This window comes from Bos taurus, chromosome 11 (genome assembly GCF_002263795.3).
Source record: "Bos taurus isolate L1 Dominette 01449 registration number 42190680 breed Hereford chromosome 11, ARS-UCD2.0, whole genome shotgun sequence".
NCBI lineage: Eukaryota > Metazoa > Chordata > Mammalia > Artiodactyla > Bovidae > Bos > Bos taurus.
Window position 1 is genome coordinate 55,494,932 of NC_037338.1, and position 15,439 is coordinate 55,510,370.

General features: G+C 41.1%; 1 protein-coding gene across 4 annotated transcripts in view; it reads right to left on the reverse strand.

Moving 5' to 3' along the window:
• Positions 1-15,439, reverse strand: part of CTNNA2 (catenin alpha 2) — a 1,361,081-nt gene that overhangs the window by 695,837 nt on the left and 649,805 nt on the right. The gene's annotated exons all lie outside the window — the stretch shown is intronic.

Sequence of the window (15,439 nt, forward strand, 5' to 3'; positions counted from 1 at the left end):
TATTTATTTGTAGGAGCTCTCTACACTGGAGATTAATTTTTTGTTACATATATTATAAACACTTCCATTCCATCACAGTTATTCACCTTAAATTGAAGGTAATCATTTGTAAGAAATCAAACACTCCATCTTTATACATTGGCCCTGGGTTTAGTCTTTGTTTTTTAATTAAGAAAACAAAAACAACTATTAATGGTTCATACTTCTGCCAAAAGTCTCTATATCCAGCCCTACATTTCTTTGAGGATTGAGGACAATGAAACAAAGCTTTAATAGGCAGACCCTCTCACATGGTAAGATCATCATTACCATGTTATTATTATTGTTATTATTGGAAATCTTGTCCAAGGGCTAGAAGCTTCATTTCATGTACATTTTTCCCCATCAGTACAGTCATCAAATTTCAGTTCTCCTCCACTGACTGAAGAGTGTGTGGGATTATTATGCCAATTACATACTTTCAATGCCCAAAGTTAAGGAGAATTGGAAATGGAAGCTGGCCCTGACACCTTCCAGGAGATAGTGACAATCTCCTTTTCTTTTTCTTTCTTCTTCAAAAATTATCATCTCAAAACTGTGTGGTTTTGGGTGGGGAACTGCATGTTTGCCATCAACTCACAATACTAAACAAATTACAATCACATTTAGTTAATTTTCTTTTCATTTTTGTTTTCTGCTTACATGTCTTTCTCTATTGGTTTCTCAAGCTTCTTTTACCAAAAAACATAGTCTTTCTAATTTGTTTTCCAACCTTGTTTTCTAAAACCTGGACAAATTTTCCATATATGCCTTGGAGACTTGGCCCAATTATTTCTACTTTTATGCCCATCCCATTGGCCAAGGCCAACAGGGACATGAAGTGCTTACATCATGGTACAATGATGGCTTATGGCCTGTCCTTTGCGGAAGGTATTTTTGCTAAATGGGCTTGTGGCCCAGGTCTTTATGTTTAGAGAAACATACATTCCTGGGGCTCTTCATTGTGAACGATGCCCTTTCTCTTAAGACTCATGTGTTGTTGTGTGTTTTTATGCTCTGTCATGTGTACATGTAAAACACTATAAACAGAGCAGAGACCATGACACACTGATATATTTAGTCACTCAATCCTTCCCTCATGAAAGGCCAACCTAGCCAAGGTAAGATGCTTAAATCTCAGTTATTTAAAAAAAAAAAAAATATATATATATATATATATATATATATATATATATATATAAACTGTTACAAAACTTGGAGGCCCCTGAGACGAGAGTCAATGTAAGGTCTCTAGAGACACAAATTTATGGTTAAGGCTAGCACACCCTTGGGGCAACCCAAGACAGGCAGGTCATGGTGGAGAGATCTGACAGAATGTGGTCCACTGGAGAAGGGAATGGCAAACCACTTCAGTATTCTTGCCTTGAGTACCCCATGAACAGTATGAAAAGGTAAAATGATAGAATACTGAAAGAGGAACTCCCCAGGTCTGTAGGTGCCCAATATGCTACTGGAGATCAGTGGAGAAATAACTCCAGAAAGAATGAAGGGATGGAGCCAAAGCAAAAACAATACCCAGCTGTGGATGTGACTGGTGATAGAAGCAAGGTCCGATGCTGTAAAGAGCAATATTGCATAGGAACCTGGAATGTCAGGTCCATGAATCAAGGCAAATTGGAAGTGGTCAAGCAAGAGATGGCAAGAGTGAATGTCGATATTCTAGGAATCAGAGAACTAATGGGTGAATTTAACTCAGATGACCATTATATCTACTACTGCAGGCAGGAATCCCTCAGAAGAAATGGAGTAGCCATCATGGTCAATGAAAGAGTCCGAAATGCAGTACTTGGATGCAATCTCAAAAATGACAGAATGATCTCTGTTCGTTTCCAAGAAAAACCATTCAATATCACAGTAATCCAAGTCTATGCCCCAACCAGTAATGCTGAAGAAACTGAAGTTGAACGATTCTATGAAGACCTACAAGACTTACTAGAAATAACACTCAAAAAAGATGTTCTTTTCATTACAGGGGACTAGAATGCAAAAGTAGGAAGTCAAGAAACACCTGGAGTAACAGGCAAATTTGGCCTTGTAATACGGAATGAAGCAGGGCAAAGACTAATAGAGCTTTGCCAAGAAAATGCACTGGTCATAACAAACACCCTCTTCCAACAATACAAGAGAAGACTCTATACATGGACATCACCAGATGGTCAACACCGAAATCAGATTGATTATATTCTTTGCAGCCAAAGATGGAGAAGATCTATACAGTCAACAAAAACAAGACTGGGAGCTGACTATGGCTCAGGTAATGAACTCCTTATTACCAAATTCAGACTTAAATTGAAGAAAGTGGGGAAAACCACTAGACCATTCTGGTATGATCTAAATCAAATCCCTTATGATTATACAGTGGAAGTGAGAAATAGATTTAAGGGCCTAGATCTGATAGATAGAGTGCCTGATGAACTATGGAATGAGGTTCATGACATTGTACAGGAGACAGGGATGAAGACCATCCCCACATAAAAGAAATGCAAAAAAGCAAAATGGCTGTCTGGGGAGGCCTTACAAATAGCTGTGAAAAGAAGAGAAGCAAAAAGCAAAGGAGAAAAGGAAAGGTATAAGCATCTGAATGCAGAGTTCCAAAGACTAGCAAAAAGAGATAAGAAAGCCTTCCTCAGTGATCAATGCAAAGAAATAGAGGAAAACAATAGAATGGGAAAGACTAGAGATCTCTTCAAGAAAATTAGAGATACCAAGGGAACATTTAATGCAAAGATGGGCACAATAAAGGACAGAAATGGTATGGACCTAACAGAAGCAGAAGATATTAAGAAGAGGTGGCAAGAATACACAGAAGAACTGTGCAAAAAAGATCTTCACGACCCAGATAATCAAAATGGTGTGATCACTCATCTAGAGCCAGACATCCTAGAGTGTGAAGTCAAGTGGGCCTTAGAAAGCATCACTACGAACAAAGCTAGTGGAGGTGATGGAATTCCAGTTGAGCTACTCCAAATCCTGAAAGATGATGCTGTGAAAGTGCTGCACTCAATATGCCAGCAAATTTGGAAAACTCAGCAATGGCCACAGGACTGGAAAAGGTCAGTTTTCATTCCAATCCCAAAGAAACGCAATGCCAAAGAATGCTCAAATTACTGCACAATTGCACTCATCTCACATGCTAGTAAAGTAATGCTCAAAATTCTCCAAGCCAGACTTCAGCAATACGTGAATCGTGAACTTCCTGATGTTCAAGCTGGTTTGAGAAAAGGCAGAGGAACCAGAGATCAAATTGCGAATATCTGCTGGATCATGGAAAAAGCAAGAGAGTTCCAGAAAAACATCTATTTCTGCTTTATTGACTATGCCAAAGCCTTTGACTGTGTGGATCACAATAAACTGTGGAAACTTCTGAAAGAGATGGGAATACCAGACCACCTGACCTGCCTCTTGAGAAATCTGTATGCAGGTCAGGAAGCAATAGTTAGAACTGGACATGGAACAACAGACTGGTTCCAAATAGGAAAAAGAGTTCGTCAAGGCTGTATATTGTCACCCTGTTTATTTAACTTATATGCAGAGTACATCATGAGAAACGCTGGACTGGAAGAAACACAAGCTGGAATTAAGATTGCCGGGAGAAATATCAATAACCTCATATATGCAGATGACACCACCCTTATGGCAGAAAGTGAAGAGGAACTAAAAAGCCTCTTGATGAAAGTGAAAGTGGAGAGTGAAAAAGTTGGCTTAAAGCTCAACATTCAGAAAACGAAGATCATGGCATCCAGTCCCATCACTTCATGGGAAATAGATGGGGAAACAGTGGAAACAGTGTCAGACTTTATTTTTCTGGGCTCCAAAATCACTGCAGATAGTGACTGCAGCCACGAAATTAAAAGACGCTTACTCCTTGGAAGGAAAGTTATGATCAACCTAGATAGCATATTCAAAAGCAGAGACATTACTTTGCCAACTAAGGTCCATCTTGTCAAGGCTATGGCTTTTCCTGTGGTCATGTACGGATGTGAGAGTTGGACTGTGAAGAAGGCTGAGCGCCAAAGAATTGATGCTTTTGAACTGTGGTGTTGGAGAAGACTCTTGAGAGTCCCTTGGACTGCAAGGAGATCCAACCAGTCCATTCTGAAGGAGATCAGCCCTGGGATTTCTTTGGAAGGAATGATGCTAAAGCTGAAACTCCAGTACTTTGGCCACCTCATGCGAAGAGCTGACTCATTGGAAAAGCCTGTGATGCTAAGAGGGATTGGGGGCAGGAGGAGAAAGGGACGACAGGATGAGATGGCTGGATGGCATCACTGACCTCAATAGATGTGAGTTTGAGTGAACTCCAGGAGTTGGTGATGGACAGGGAGGCCTGGTGTGCTGCGGTTCATGGGGTCACAAAGAGTTGGACACGACTGAGCAACTGAACTGAACTGAACTGAGCACACCCATGCATGCTCATTAGTTCAAACCATTCTTTTCACCCTGCCTGCACCTGCCAGGAGCTGATCAGTGAGACCATCATGAAGGAAGACGTGAGCTGTACATCTAAAGCTCATGTCCTACCACCTGGGCCAGAATTCCAGCAGAAGTGCTTATTATGCTTCAGTTTTCTGTGTTGTACAATAAAGATAACAAGGACACTTAAAATAATACAAGGCAGTTAGTAAGGATCAAATGCAGCAGGAGGACTCATAGCAGACGGAATAATCGTAGTATCCTTCATGTGTGTCCATGGGTGCTAAGTCGCCTCAGCTGTATCCAACTCTTTGCAAGCCTATGGACTGCAGCCCACCAGATTCCTCTGTCCATGGGATTCTCCAGGCAAGAATACTGTGGGTTGCCATGCCTTCCTCCAGGGGATCTTCCCAACCCAGAGATCAAACCATGGTCTCTTAAATCTCCTGCACTGGCAGGTGGATTCTTTACCACTAGTGCCATCTAGGAAGCCCTAGTATCCTTCATAACAGACCTGAAAAAAATAAAAGTGAGATAAACTGGGGAGACTGGATAAATTCTTTCCATTAGTAATGTTTACCTGGTCTCAGCTCAAAGAATACCAGCGCATTTGTTTCCTATTGTTGCAAATAAATAATAAATATATAACAAATTACCAAAACTAAAGAGGCTTAAAATAAATATATACATATATATATTATACATATAATTTACATAGATATATGTTTACACTTATCAAGCTTTGAATCCCAAAATGGGTTTCACTAGGCTAAACCCAAGGCATAGCAGGATTATGTTCCTTCTGGTAGTTTCAAGGGGAAACCTGCTTTCTTGCCTTTTGTGCTTTAAGAAGCTTCCTGCATTCCTTGGCCCTCAGCTCTCTTCTTTCATCTTCAAAGCCAGTTCTTCAAATCTCTAACTCTAGAGTTCTTCCACACTTAAAGGACCCTTGTGATCACACTGTGCCCATCCTGAAAATCCAGGATAACCTCTTGATTTTAAACTCAGATAATTAACAACCTTAATGCCATCTGCAGCCCTAATTCCCTTGCCAAGTAATATGATATCTTCATAGGTTCCAAGTATTCGAATATGGACATCTCTGAGGGTCATTATTCTGCCTCTCATAGGCAGCACTGCTTCTGGGGATGAACAGGGGAAAATTAAAAATGCCCATGAGGGTTTCCCAGGTGGCACTAGTGGTAAAGAACCCGCCTGCCAATGCAGGAGACATAAGAGACACGAGTTCAATCCCTGGGTTGGTAAGATCCCCTGGAGGAGGGCATGGCAACCCATTCCAGTATTCTTCCCTGGAGAATCCCATGGAAAAAGGAGCCTGGTGGGCCTCAGTCCATAGGGTTGCAAAGAGTCAGGCACTGCTGAAGTGACTTAGCATGCATGCATGCAGAACATATTCACAAAGAATAGAGTATGGAACATATTGAAAATATGTTTCAATGTTCCAAGAGGTCTTCATGTTTGAAGTGTGTATAGTTGTGATTTTCTCCGCAGGATGAACACAAAAAGGAAGGTCTTTTTGGCCAATATTTGACGACCCCCAAGAGCCTGGGGAGCTGGGGCAGATTTTATTCTCCTTGGCATTGAGTCTTGCTGGGTAAGCAACTCTTGAAAATGATAATCAAAGGTGTATACCAGTTGGCAACAAGGCATATGGAACAAGGGAGAAAAAACAAACCAACCTAGAAGGCCAGCTTAGCACCCGAGCTCGAGGGAAGGCAGATAAGTGATGCCTAAGCTTTCACTGGCAGCAGCCACCCCACCCCAGGCTTCTTTCTGGAACCAATCTGAAAGTCCAGTCTTTTCAGTCCATTGTTTTATTGCATTTTGAAAAGGCACACAGCACCTTCTGAGCCTCACATCATCTTACATAAGGTTACTAAAGAAATCTATATTCCTCTATTTTTTCTTATCGATTTCTATGGCTAATGAGAAGCCATGCTGATAGGTGAGAACCAAACTGTTCTCACATTTCCACTTCTGATGTCAACCACGTCCAAGCCCCCACCCTTTATCAGAGCTGGTAAAAGAGTCTCCTATCTGGCTTCCTAGGCTTCCCAGGTGGCGCTGGTGGTAAAGAATTTGCCTGCCAATGCAGGAGATGTAGGAGACTCAGGTTTAATCCCTGGATCTGGAAGATCTCCTGGAGGGGGAAATGGCAACCTACTCCAGTATTCTTCCCAGAAGAATCCCAAGGACAGAAGAGACTAGCAGGCTACAGCCCATGGGATCACAGAGTCAGACATGACTGACTGTCTGAACTTATCCGGCTTCCTTAATTCCTCTCTTGTCCTGACACAGTCCATCCTCCACAGAGAGGCCAGATGATCTTCTAAAAACTTAAGCTGGGTCACATCATATTGTTGTCAAAAGCTTTCTGACATGTTCTCAATGGAAGAGTGGAAATGGACTCTGCCTACAGTCCCACAAAGGCCCCATGTAAGCTGCCACCATGCACCTCACCACCTTCATCATTCACTCCCCTGCATGCATTATGCTCCAACCACATGGTTTTCTGTCTGTTCTCTGAACACACCAAGCTAAGGATTTTTGCACTAGCTGTCTCTTCTGCCTGGAAAACCTTGCCCCCAGTCTTTATATGGCTGACCCCCACATATCTGTCTCATCCCATTAAAGTTCATCTCCTCAGTGGGAGAGGACTGCTGTACTGACTACTCACTCTAAAGGATGCCCCCCCAACTCACTCCACTTCTGGCACTTTCTAACTCATCATGCTTTTATTGTTTTTACATCACTTTGTCTGCAAGTATTTTATCTATTTGTTGGTTTATTCTATTCTTGTTCCTCCCCGCTCTTACTCTCCCTCTCCACAAGCACAATTTTTCAATTAAGTAGGGATCAAATTGGCTTTATTTGTGGCTGTAGTCTCTGACACCAGAGCAGTGCCAAATACATAACAGGGACTTCATAAATATTTTGAACACAGAAATTGGGGGCTATATTTGTTTCATAGAAGAATTTTCATTGATAGCATCTTAAATAGTAAACAGATGCACTTGTAATAGCCATTTCATTTATACTTTGTACCTCAGTTTCTTCTTCCAATGAGAGCTGGATTAGGTGATTGCAGCCATGAAATTAAAAGATGCTTACTCCTTGAAAAGAAAGTTGTGACCAACCTAGATAGCATATTCAAAAGCAGAGATATTACTTTGGCAACAAAGGTCCGTGTAGTCAAGGTTATGGTTTTTCCAGTGGTCATGTATGGATGTGAGGATGGACTGTGAAGAAAGCTGAGTGCCGAAGAATTGATGCTTTTGAACTGTGGTGTTGGAGAAGACTCTTGAGAGTCCCTTGGACTGCAAGGAGATCCAACCAGTCCATTGTAAAGGAGATCAGTCCTGGGTGTTCTTTGGAAGGACTGATGTTGAAGCTGAAACTCCAGTACTTTGGCCACCTCATGCGAAGAGCTGACTCATTGGAAAAGACCCTGATGCTGGGAGGGATTGGGGGCAGGAGGAGAAGGGGACGACAGAGGATGAGATGGCTGGATGGCATCACCAACTCGATGGACGTGAGTTTGAGTGAACTTGGAGTTGGTGATGGACAGGGAGGCCTGGCGTGCTGCGGTTCATGGGTTCGCAAAGAGTCGGACACGACTGAGTGACTGAACTGAACTGAAGGCTCCTCTAAGTAATCACAGTTCCATGATTATGATTATGATTCAAATCAAAGAAGATTAAGGCTAATGTTTCAAAGGACAGTTACTAAGTAGTGCCCACCTTTGTAATTTGAAAATGATTCATTCCCATGTGTTTCATAAATAGAAAGAGTCATCTCTTAACTCTTTATGTTCAGGTTTCTCTGTTTACCACAGATCTCTCCACAACCAGCAGCAGTGAACCTCCAGCCAGGCAAACTGTCCAGCAGTTCAAATAAATATACATTTTCCACAAGACCAGAAGGTGAAGTCAGAGCTCCATGAAACATAAAAAGATTTTATTTCTCTTTACCTGTTACTCTTCTTTCCACCTATGTATACTTGGGTCAATGAATCTTTGGATCAATGAAACTTTGTTATCCGTTTCATTCTCTTGTAACTGAAATCATCCCATTTCACTCCCCTCTTTTCTCAGTCCAGCCACACTAGTCTCCCTGAAATCTCTAAAAGACCCAGATGCCCCTCACTCTAGGTTTTGCACTTACTTTTCCTTCTGCCGAGAATGCATGGTCTGGTCCTCATGGCTTATTCCATCATCTCCTTGAGGTCTTCACTCAATATCACCTCCTCAGGGAGACCTTTCCTAGACACTTTATCTAAATTGCAAGCATTTCCTCAACTCACTCCCTGCATCTTTGTTTGCTCTGTTTGCTCCTGTGCATTTGTCACTAAGGAAAACACTGCATATTTACTTCCTTATATCCATCACTGTGTCTTTGCCCCTACTTAAGGACCAGCTCCAGATGAATAAGATTTTTTTAAGTTCCCTGCATTCCTGAATCTCCAGCACCTAAAAATGCACTGGCAGCATAGGAGATACATCTGTAGCTACTGACAGAAGGACACATTGTTTTGTGACTTCCTGGTCACGTGACATCTAATGCCGCTCTATACACTGTAATATACCTGACAGCAGAAGCTGTCACTGCTTACATTTTATGACATTACTCCGAGTTAGAATTTTTCACCAACACAGGCAATCCTAAGTGTCTGAGAAGACAATTCCACACTCAGCTCCTCCCTGTCCACATCCCCAGTCTCCCATCAGTTCCTTCCATGCTTCCTGAGCACGTGCCATGTGCTAGAAAGCCACCCAAGCCCCCAAACACACCTTGTTTTCTCCCATCCGTGACTGGGCAAGAGCTGCTTCCTCTTCCTGGAATGTCTTCTCACATCTCACCAATAAAGACCGCGCCACAATCTCTTTAAGACACTTGCTTTGGTGGAAAGGAAAGCAGCCATGCCTTCCTCCACATTCTGCATACACTTCTTTCTGTGGCCTGTGCACTCTCACTCCTTCAAGTCTGTGCTTAGGGAGGTAGCCCGGCCTGATACTCCCTAATGCCTTATCTCTGCCTGACTAGCCTCCTCCTGCATGACAGTGCAGGTGAAACCTTTCCCAAGAAGCTCTTTCTAAAACCATATCCTGAGTGAAGCTCTATTCTACCTACAGATTCATATCCAAGTATTTGTTATATTTGTATCAACCTAGAGGGATGGGATTGGAGAAGGCACTGGCACCCCACTCAAGTACTCTTGCCTGGAGAATCCCATGGATGGAGGAGCCTGGTAGGCTACAGTCCATGGGGTCGCGAAGAGTCGGACACAACTGAGCGACTTCACTTTCACTTTTCACTTTCATGCATTGGAGAAGGAAATGGCAACCCACTCTAGTATTCTTGCCTGGAGAATCCCAGGGACAGGGGAGCCTGTTGGGCTGCCGTCTATGGGGTCGTACAGAGTCGGACACGACTGACTTAGCAGCAGCAGCAGCAGAGGGATGGGATGGGGAGGGAGATAGGAAAGAGTTCCAAAAGGGAGGGGATATATATATATATATATATATATACACCTATGGCTGATGTATGTTGAGGTTTGACAGAAAAGAGCAAAATTCTGTAAAGCAATTATCCTTCAATAAAAAATAAATTAATTAAAAATTATATAGTATATATATATAGTATATAGAATAGCTGATTTAAAATATTGTGTTAGTTTCAGGTATACAGCAAAATGATTTAGCTATACATATATCCATTATTTTCAGATTCTTTCCCTATATAGGTTATCTCAGAATGAGTAGAGTTCCCTGTGCTATACAGTAGGCCCATGTCGATTATCTATTTTAAATATAGTAATGTGTATATATAAATCCCAAACTCCTAATTTATCTCTCCCTCCCACTTTTTCCTTTGGTTGGTAACCATAAGTCTATTTTCAAAGTCATTACACATTACTGAAAAGGCCTCTACATGCCCTACTCCTAGGAGGCATCATTCTCCTCTTATTCATCTTTATATTGTCTATAGGCTGTTAGGCTATGCGTGTTCAGTCTGACTTTTTTACATGAACTGTAGCCCACCAGGTTCCTCTGTTCATGAAATTTTTCAGGCAAGAATATTGGAGTGAGTTTCCATTTCCTCCTCCAGGGAATCTTCCTGAACCAGGGAATGAACTCAAGGCTCCTGCGGCTCTTGTATTGGCAGGTGAATTCTTGACCACTGAGCCACGTGGGAAGTCCCATATGGTCTATCAGTTCAGCTCAGTTCAGTCGCTCAGTCGTGTCCGACTCTTTGGAACCCCATGAATCACAGCACGCCAGGCCTCCCTGTCCGTCACCAACTCCCAGAGTTCACTCAGACTCACGTCCATCGAGTCAGTGATGCCATCCAGCCATCTCATCCTCTGTCGTCCCCTTCTCTTCTTGCCCCCAATCCCTCCCAGCATCAGAGTCTTTTCCAATGAGTCAACTCTTCGCATGAGGTGGCCAAAGTACTGGAGTTTCAGCTTCAGCATCATTCCTTCCAAAGAGATCCCAGGGCTGATCTCCTTTAGGATGGACTGGTTGGATCTCCTTGCAGTCCAAGGGACTCTCAAGAGTCTTCTTCAACACCACAGTTCAAAAGCATCAATTCTTTGGCGCTCAGCTTTCTTCACAGTCCAACTCTCACATCCATACATGATCACTGGAAAAAGCATAACCTTGACTAGACGGACCTTAGTTGGCAAAGTAATGTCTCTGCTTTTCAATATGCTATCTAGGTTGGTCATAACTTTTCTTCCAAGGAGTAAGTGTCTTTTAATTTCCTGGCTGCAGTCACCATCTGCAGTGATTTTGGAACCCCCCAAAATAAAGTCTGACACTGTTTCCACTGTTTCCCCATCAATAACAATTAATAAATGCTAATTTATTTAAATTACTATGTCTATGACATTAGTCGGCATGTTCTATTTTAATCACTTATAAAATATATCCCATCACATCTTAGTAGACTGGAAGACCTCTGGGGACAAGGACTATGATTTATAATTTTGTATCTCCAACCCCTCTCACAGAGTAGGTGGTTACTACACATTTTTGAGGATTCGGACTTAGCTCCTGGATTTCTTGGCATAAGAATTTGCACAAAAGCATTGCCATAACCCTCCAGAGTCACTGTGTCATGGATCAACTGATTATATAATATTAGGAAGAATTTTATCTGCCAAAAAAATCCCCATAAAGACTGAAGCAATTTGAAAATACAGGAAAAGAGAAAAAGAAAAATAGGGAAGAAGGGAAAGAGAGAGAACTCTCCCAAGCACTATATTCTAGTCCTCTGCTAAGGCACTTCAGTTGTGTCTGACTCTGTGTGACCCCATAGACGGCAGCCCACCAGGCTCCCCTGTCCCTGGGATTCTCCAGGCAAGAACACTGGAGTGGGTTGCCATTTCCTTCTCCAATGCATGAAAGTGAAAAGTGAAAGATGGTAACAATAACCTGGTGTACGAGACAGCAAAAGAGACACTGATGTATAGAACAGTCTTATGGACACTGTGGGAGAGGGAGAGGGTGGGAAGATTTGGGAGAATGACATTGAAACATGTAAAATATCATGTAAAAAACGAGTTGCCAGTCCACGTTCGATGCACGATACTGGATGCTTGGGGCTACTGCACTGGGACCACCCAGAGGGATGGTATGGGGAGGGAGGAGGGAGGAGGGTTCAGGATGGGGAACACATGTATACCTGTGGCGGATTCATTTTGATATTTGGCAAAACTAATACAATTATGTAAAGTTTAAAAATAAAATAAAATAGAATAAAAAAAAAGAAAGTGAAGTCACTCAGTTGTGTCCGACTCTTCGCAACCCCACGGATTGCAGCCTACCAGGCTCCTCCACCCATGGGATTTTCCAGGCAAGAGTACTGGAGTGGGGTGCCATTTCCTTCTCCATTCTAGTCCTCATCATGGCTATAAATGCATCAGTTAGAAAATGACGTTCAAGAGGGCAGCATCTCAATGGACACTGTGCCTGTGGACACATGTCACATGCCTGTTACATGGAACTAAAGAGGCATAAATTTTGGTATTACCTACCATCTGGGGAAAGTTAGCTTTGGGGGTTCAAAGAACAGAAAGGAACAGATTACTGTCAGAAGCCTTGAAACAAAGTCTGGATCCACAGTTGAAGGAAGTGATCACCTGCCCATCATCCAGTGGAAACTTTTATTATTTTTTTTTTTGAGTTTTTTTAAAAGGAGGTTTTTTTTTTTTTTAATTGCAGGATAACACAATAATGTGTTAGTTTTTGCCATACATCAACATGAATCAGTCATAGGTATATATATTCCCCTCCCTCTCGAATCTCTCTCCCACCTCCCATTCCATCCCACCCCTCTAGGTTGTCACAGAGCACAGGGTTTGAGCTCTCTGTATCAAACAGCAAATCCCCACTGGTCATCTACTTTACATATGGTAATGTATATGTTTCAGTGTTACTCTTTCAGTTGTGTCTCCCTCTCCTTCCCCACTGGGTCCACAAATCTGTGCTTTTTGTCTGAATTTCCATTGCTGCTCTGCAGATAGTTTCATCAGTACCATCTTTCTAGATTCCATATATATGTGTTAATACACAATATTTGTTTTTCTCTTTCTGACTTAACTTCACTCTGTAAGATAGATTGTAGGTTCATCCACCTCATTAGAAGTGTCTCAAATGTTTTCCTTTTATGGCTGAGTAATATTCCACTGTGTATATGTACCACAACTTCTTTACTCATTCATCTGTCGATGCACATCTCAGTTGCTTCCATGTCCTAGCTATTATAAATAGTGCTGCAATGAACATTGGGTTACATGTGTTTTTTCAATTATGGTTTCTTTAGGGTATATGCCCCATAGTGGATTTTTGGGTCATATGGTAGTTTTAATTAAGAAGCAATTATAGAAATAATAAATACACACACTTTTATAGAATGGAACTCACAAAACATTTTGGATACTTACTAAATTCATTAACTCTAGTAATAACCAGCTCTTAATACATAATCTTATTAATTATATATTTAATTACAGTTAATTAATAATTATATATTAATTAATATATATCTTATTAATATAATAACTAATTACTTAGGAAATAATAAATTTCCTAAGTAATTAGTATTCACTTTAAATATTAGAAATAGTAGGAATTTATCACAAAAACAAGAAAGAAAGAAATGATAGGAGATGCAAAGTGATGAACCATATTAAATTTGTGAATTTATTAGGACAACAGTTCTATTTTTTTTTTCCTGAGTCATGTACCCTTCTGAGGATCCAGTGAAAGTTTTGAATCATTTCTGTCCAAAAGATGTTCATGATGCAACATGCAATTTAGTGAGTTGTACTACAGGCAAGCCTGTCATTGACTTTGTCACCTACCAGTGGGTGGGATCTAGTGGTCATTGGCTCATTAGTGAGACTCCAGAACTGTCTTTCCATTGCAGGGGAATTATGTATTCCTTCAAGGACCCAAAAACCACAGATCCACAAGATATCCCCTAAAATCTTTAAGACTTTGTTAGCAGAGTAAAGTTATCTAAAAGTCCTACAAATATACGTATTGTCTGGATCCTGTCTTTTTCACCTCCTGATGAGCGATTTTCCTCCTTCCTGTCACACTATACTACTCTACTTCCTAGAAAGCAGCATTTCATGTGATCAATCTCTTTACTGGGATTTTTTTTTCTTTCCTTTCCCTTCTCCATTTCCATTCAACTAGATTATTCTTATTTGTTCCTTAGGTCTCAGATGAAATCTACCATATCCTACCCTGTACATGAATTATCTCTTTTAAATTTCATTATTAGAATCCATTACATATTTCTGGTGAGGTTATTAGAGTGACAACTGCTTTTGAACTTGACTTTAAGTTCCATGAGGAAAGGATCATGTCTCTCTTACTCAGGCTTGTATCTCCCTAGCCTAGATCCATGCTAGCCACACAGTGGAAGTTCAATTAAATAAATAATGAGCATGGGCTTCCCTGGATGCTCAGTGGTATAGAATCTACCTGCCAATGTAGGTAGACCACCTGCAATGCAGGAGATGTGGTTCCATCCCTAGGTCAGGAAGATCCCCTAGAGAAGAAAATGGCAACCCACTCCAAAATTCTTGCTTGGGAAATCCTATGGACAGAGGAGCCTGGCAGATTACAGTCCATAGGGTCTGAAAAGTCAGACATGACTTAGTGACTAAACCATCACCAAAACAAATGAACGAATACCTATCAAGCATCCATAGGGCCACACAAAGCCTGCATGATTGTCAGTGACTAGAGGTTCTAACACTGTGCTAATAGGTTTTTTTTTACACTTATACTTTGAAATGTCACATTTTATTAAACTGGCTACTTTTCACAAAATAAAGGATAGAAGCAAATCTGGAAAGACATTTGTCTTCTGGGAATAAAGATAAGGAATATTTTGTTCACTATTGCAAGCTAGGTAGAACTGCCTTCAAATTTTAACAAATAATGTATTGTTTAAATATAAGACAAACACTTTTTATAGGCATATGGCACACATTCATTTTTTTTTCCGTGTTTTTTTTAATTTTATTTTATTTTTAAACTTTACATAATTGTATTAGTTTTGCCAAATATCAAAATGAATCCACCACAGGTATACATGTGTTCCCCATCCTGAACCCTTCTCTCTCCTCCCTCCCCATACCATCCCTCTGGGTCGTCCCAGTGCACCAGCCCCAAGCATCCAGGATCGTGCATCAAACTTGGACTGGCATCTCGTTTCATACATGATATTTTACATGTTTCAATGCCATTCTCCCAAATCTTCCCACCCTCTCTCTCTCCAACAGAGTCCATAAGACTGTTCTATACATCAGTGTCTCTTTTGCTGTCTCGTACACAGGGTTATTGTTACCATCTTTCTAAATTCCATATATATGCGTTAGTATACTGTATTGGTGTTTTTCCTCTGGCTTACTTCACTCTGTATAATAGGCTCCAGTTTCATC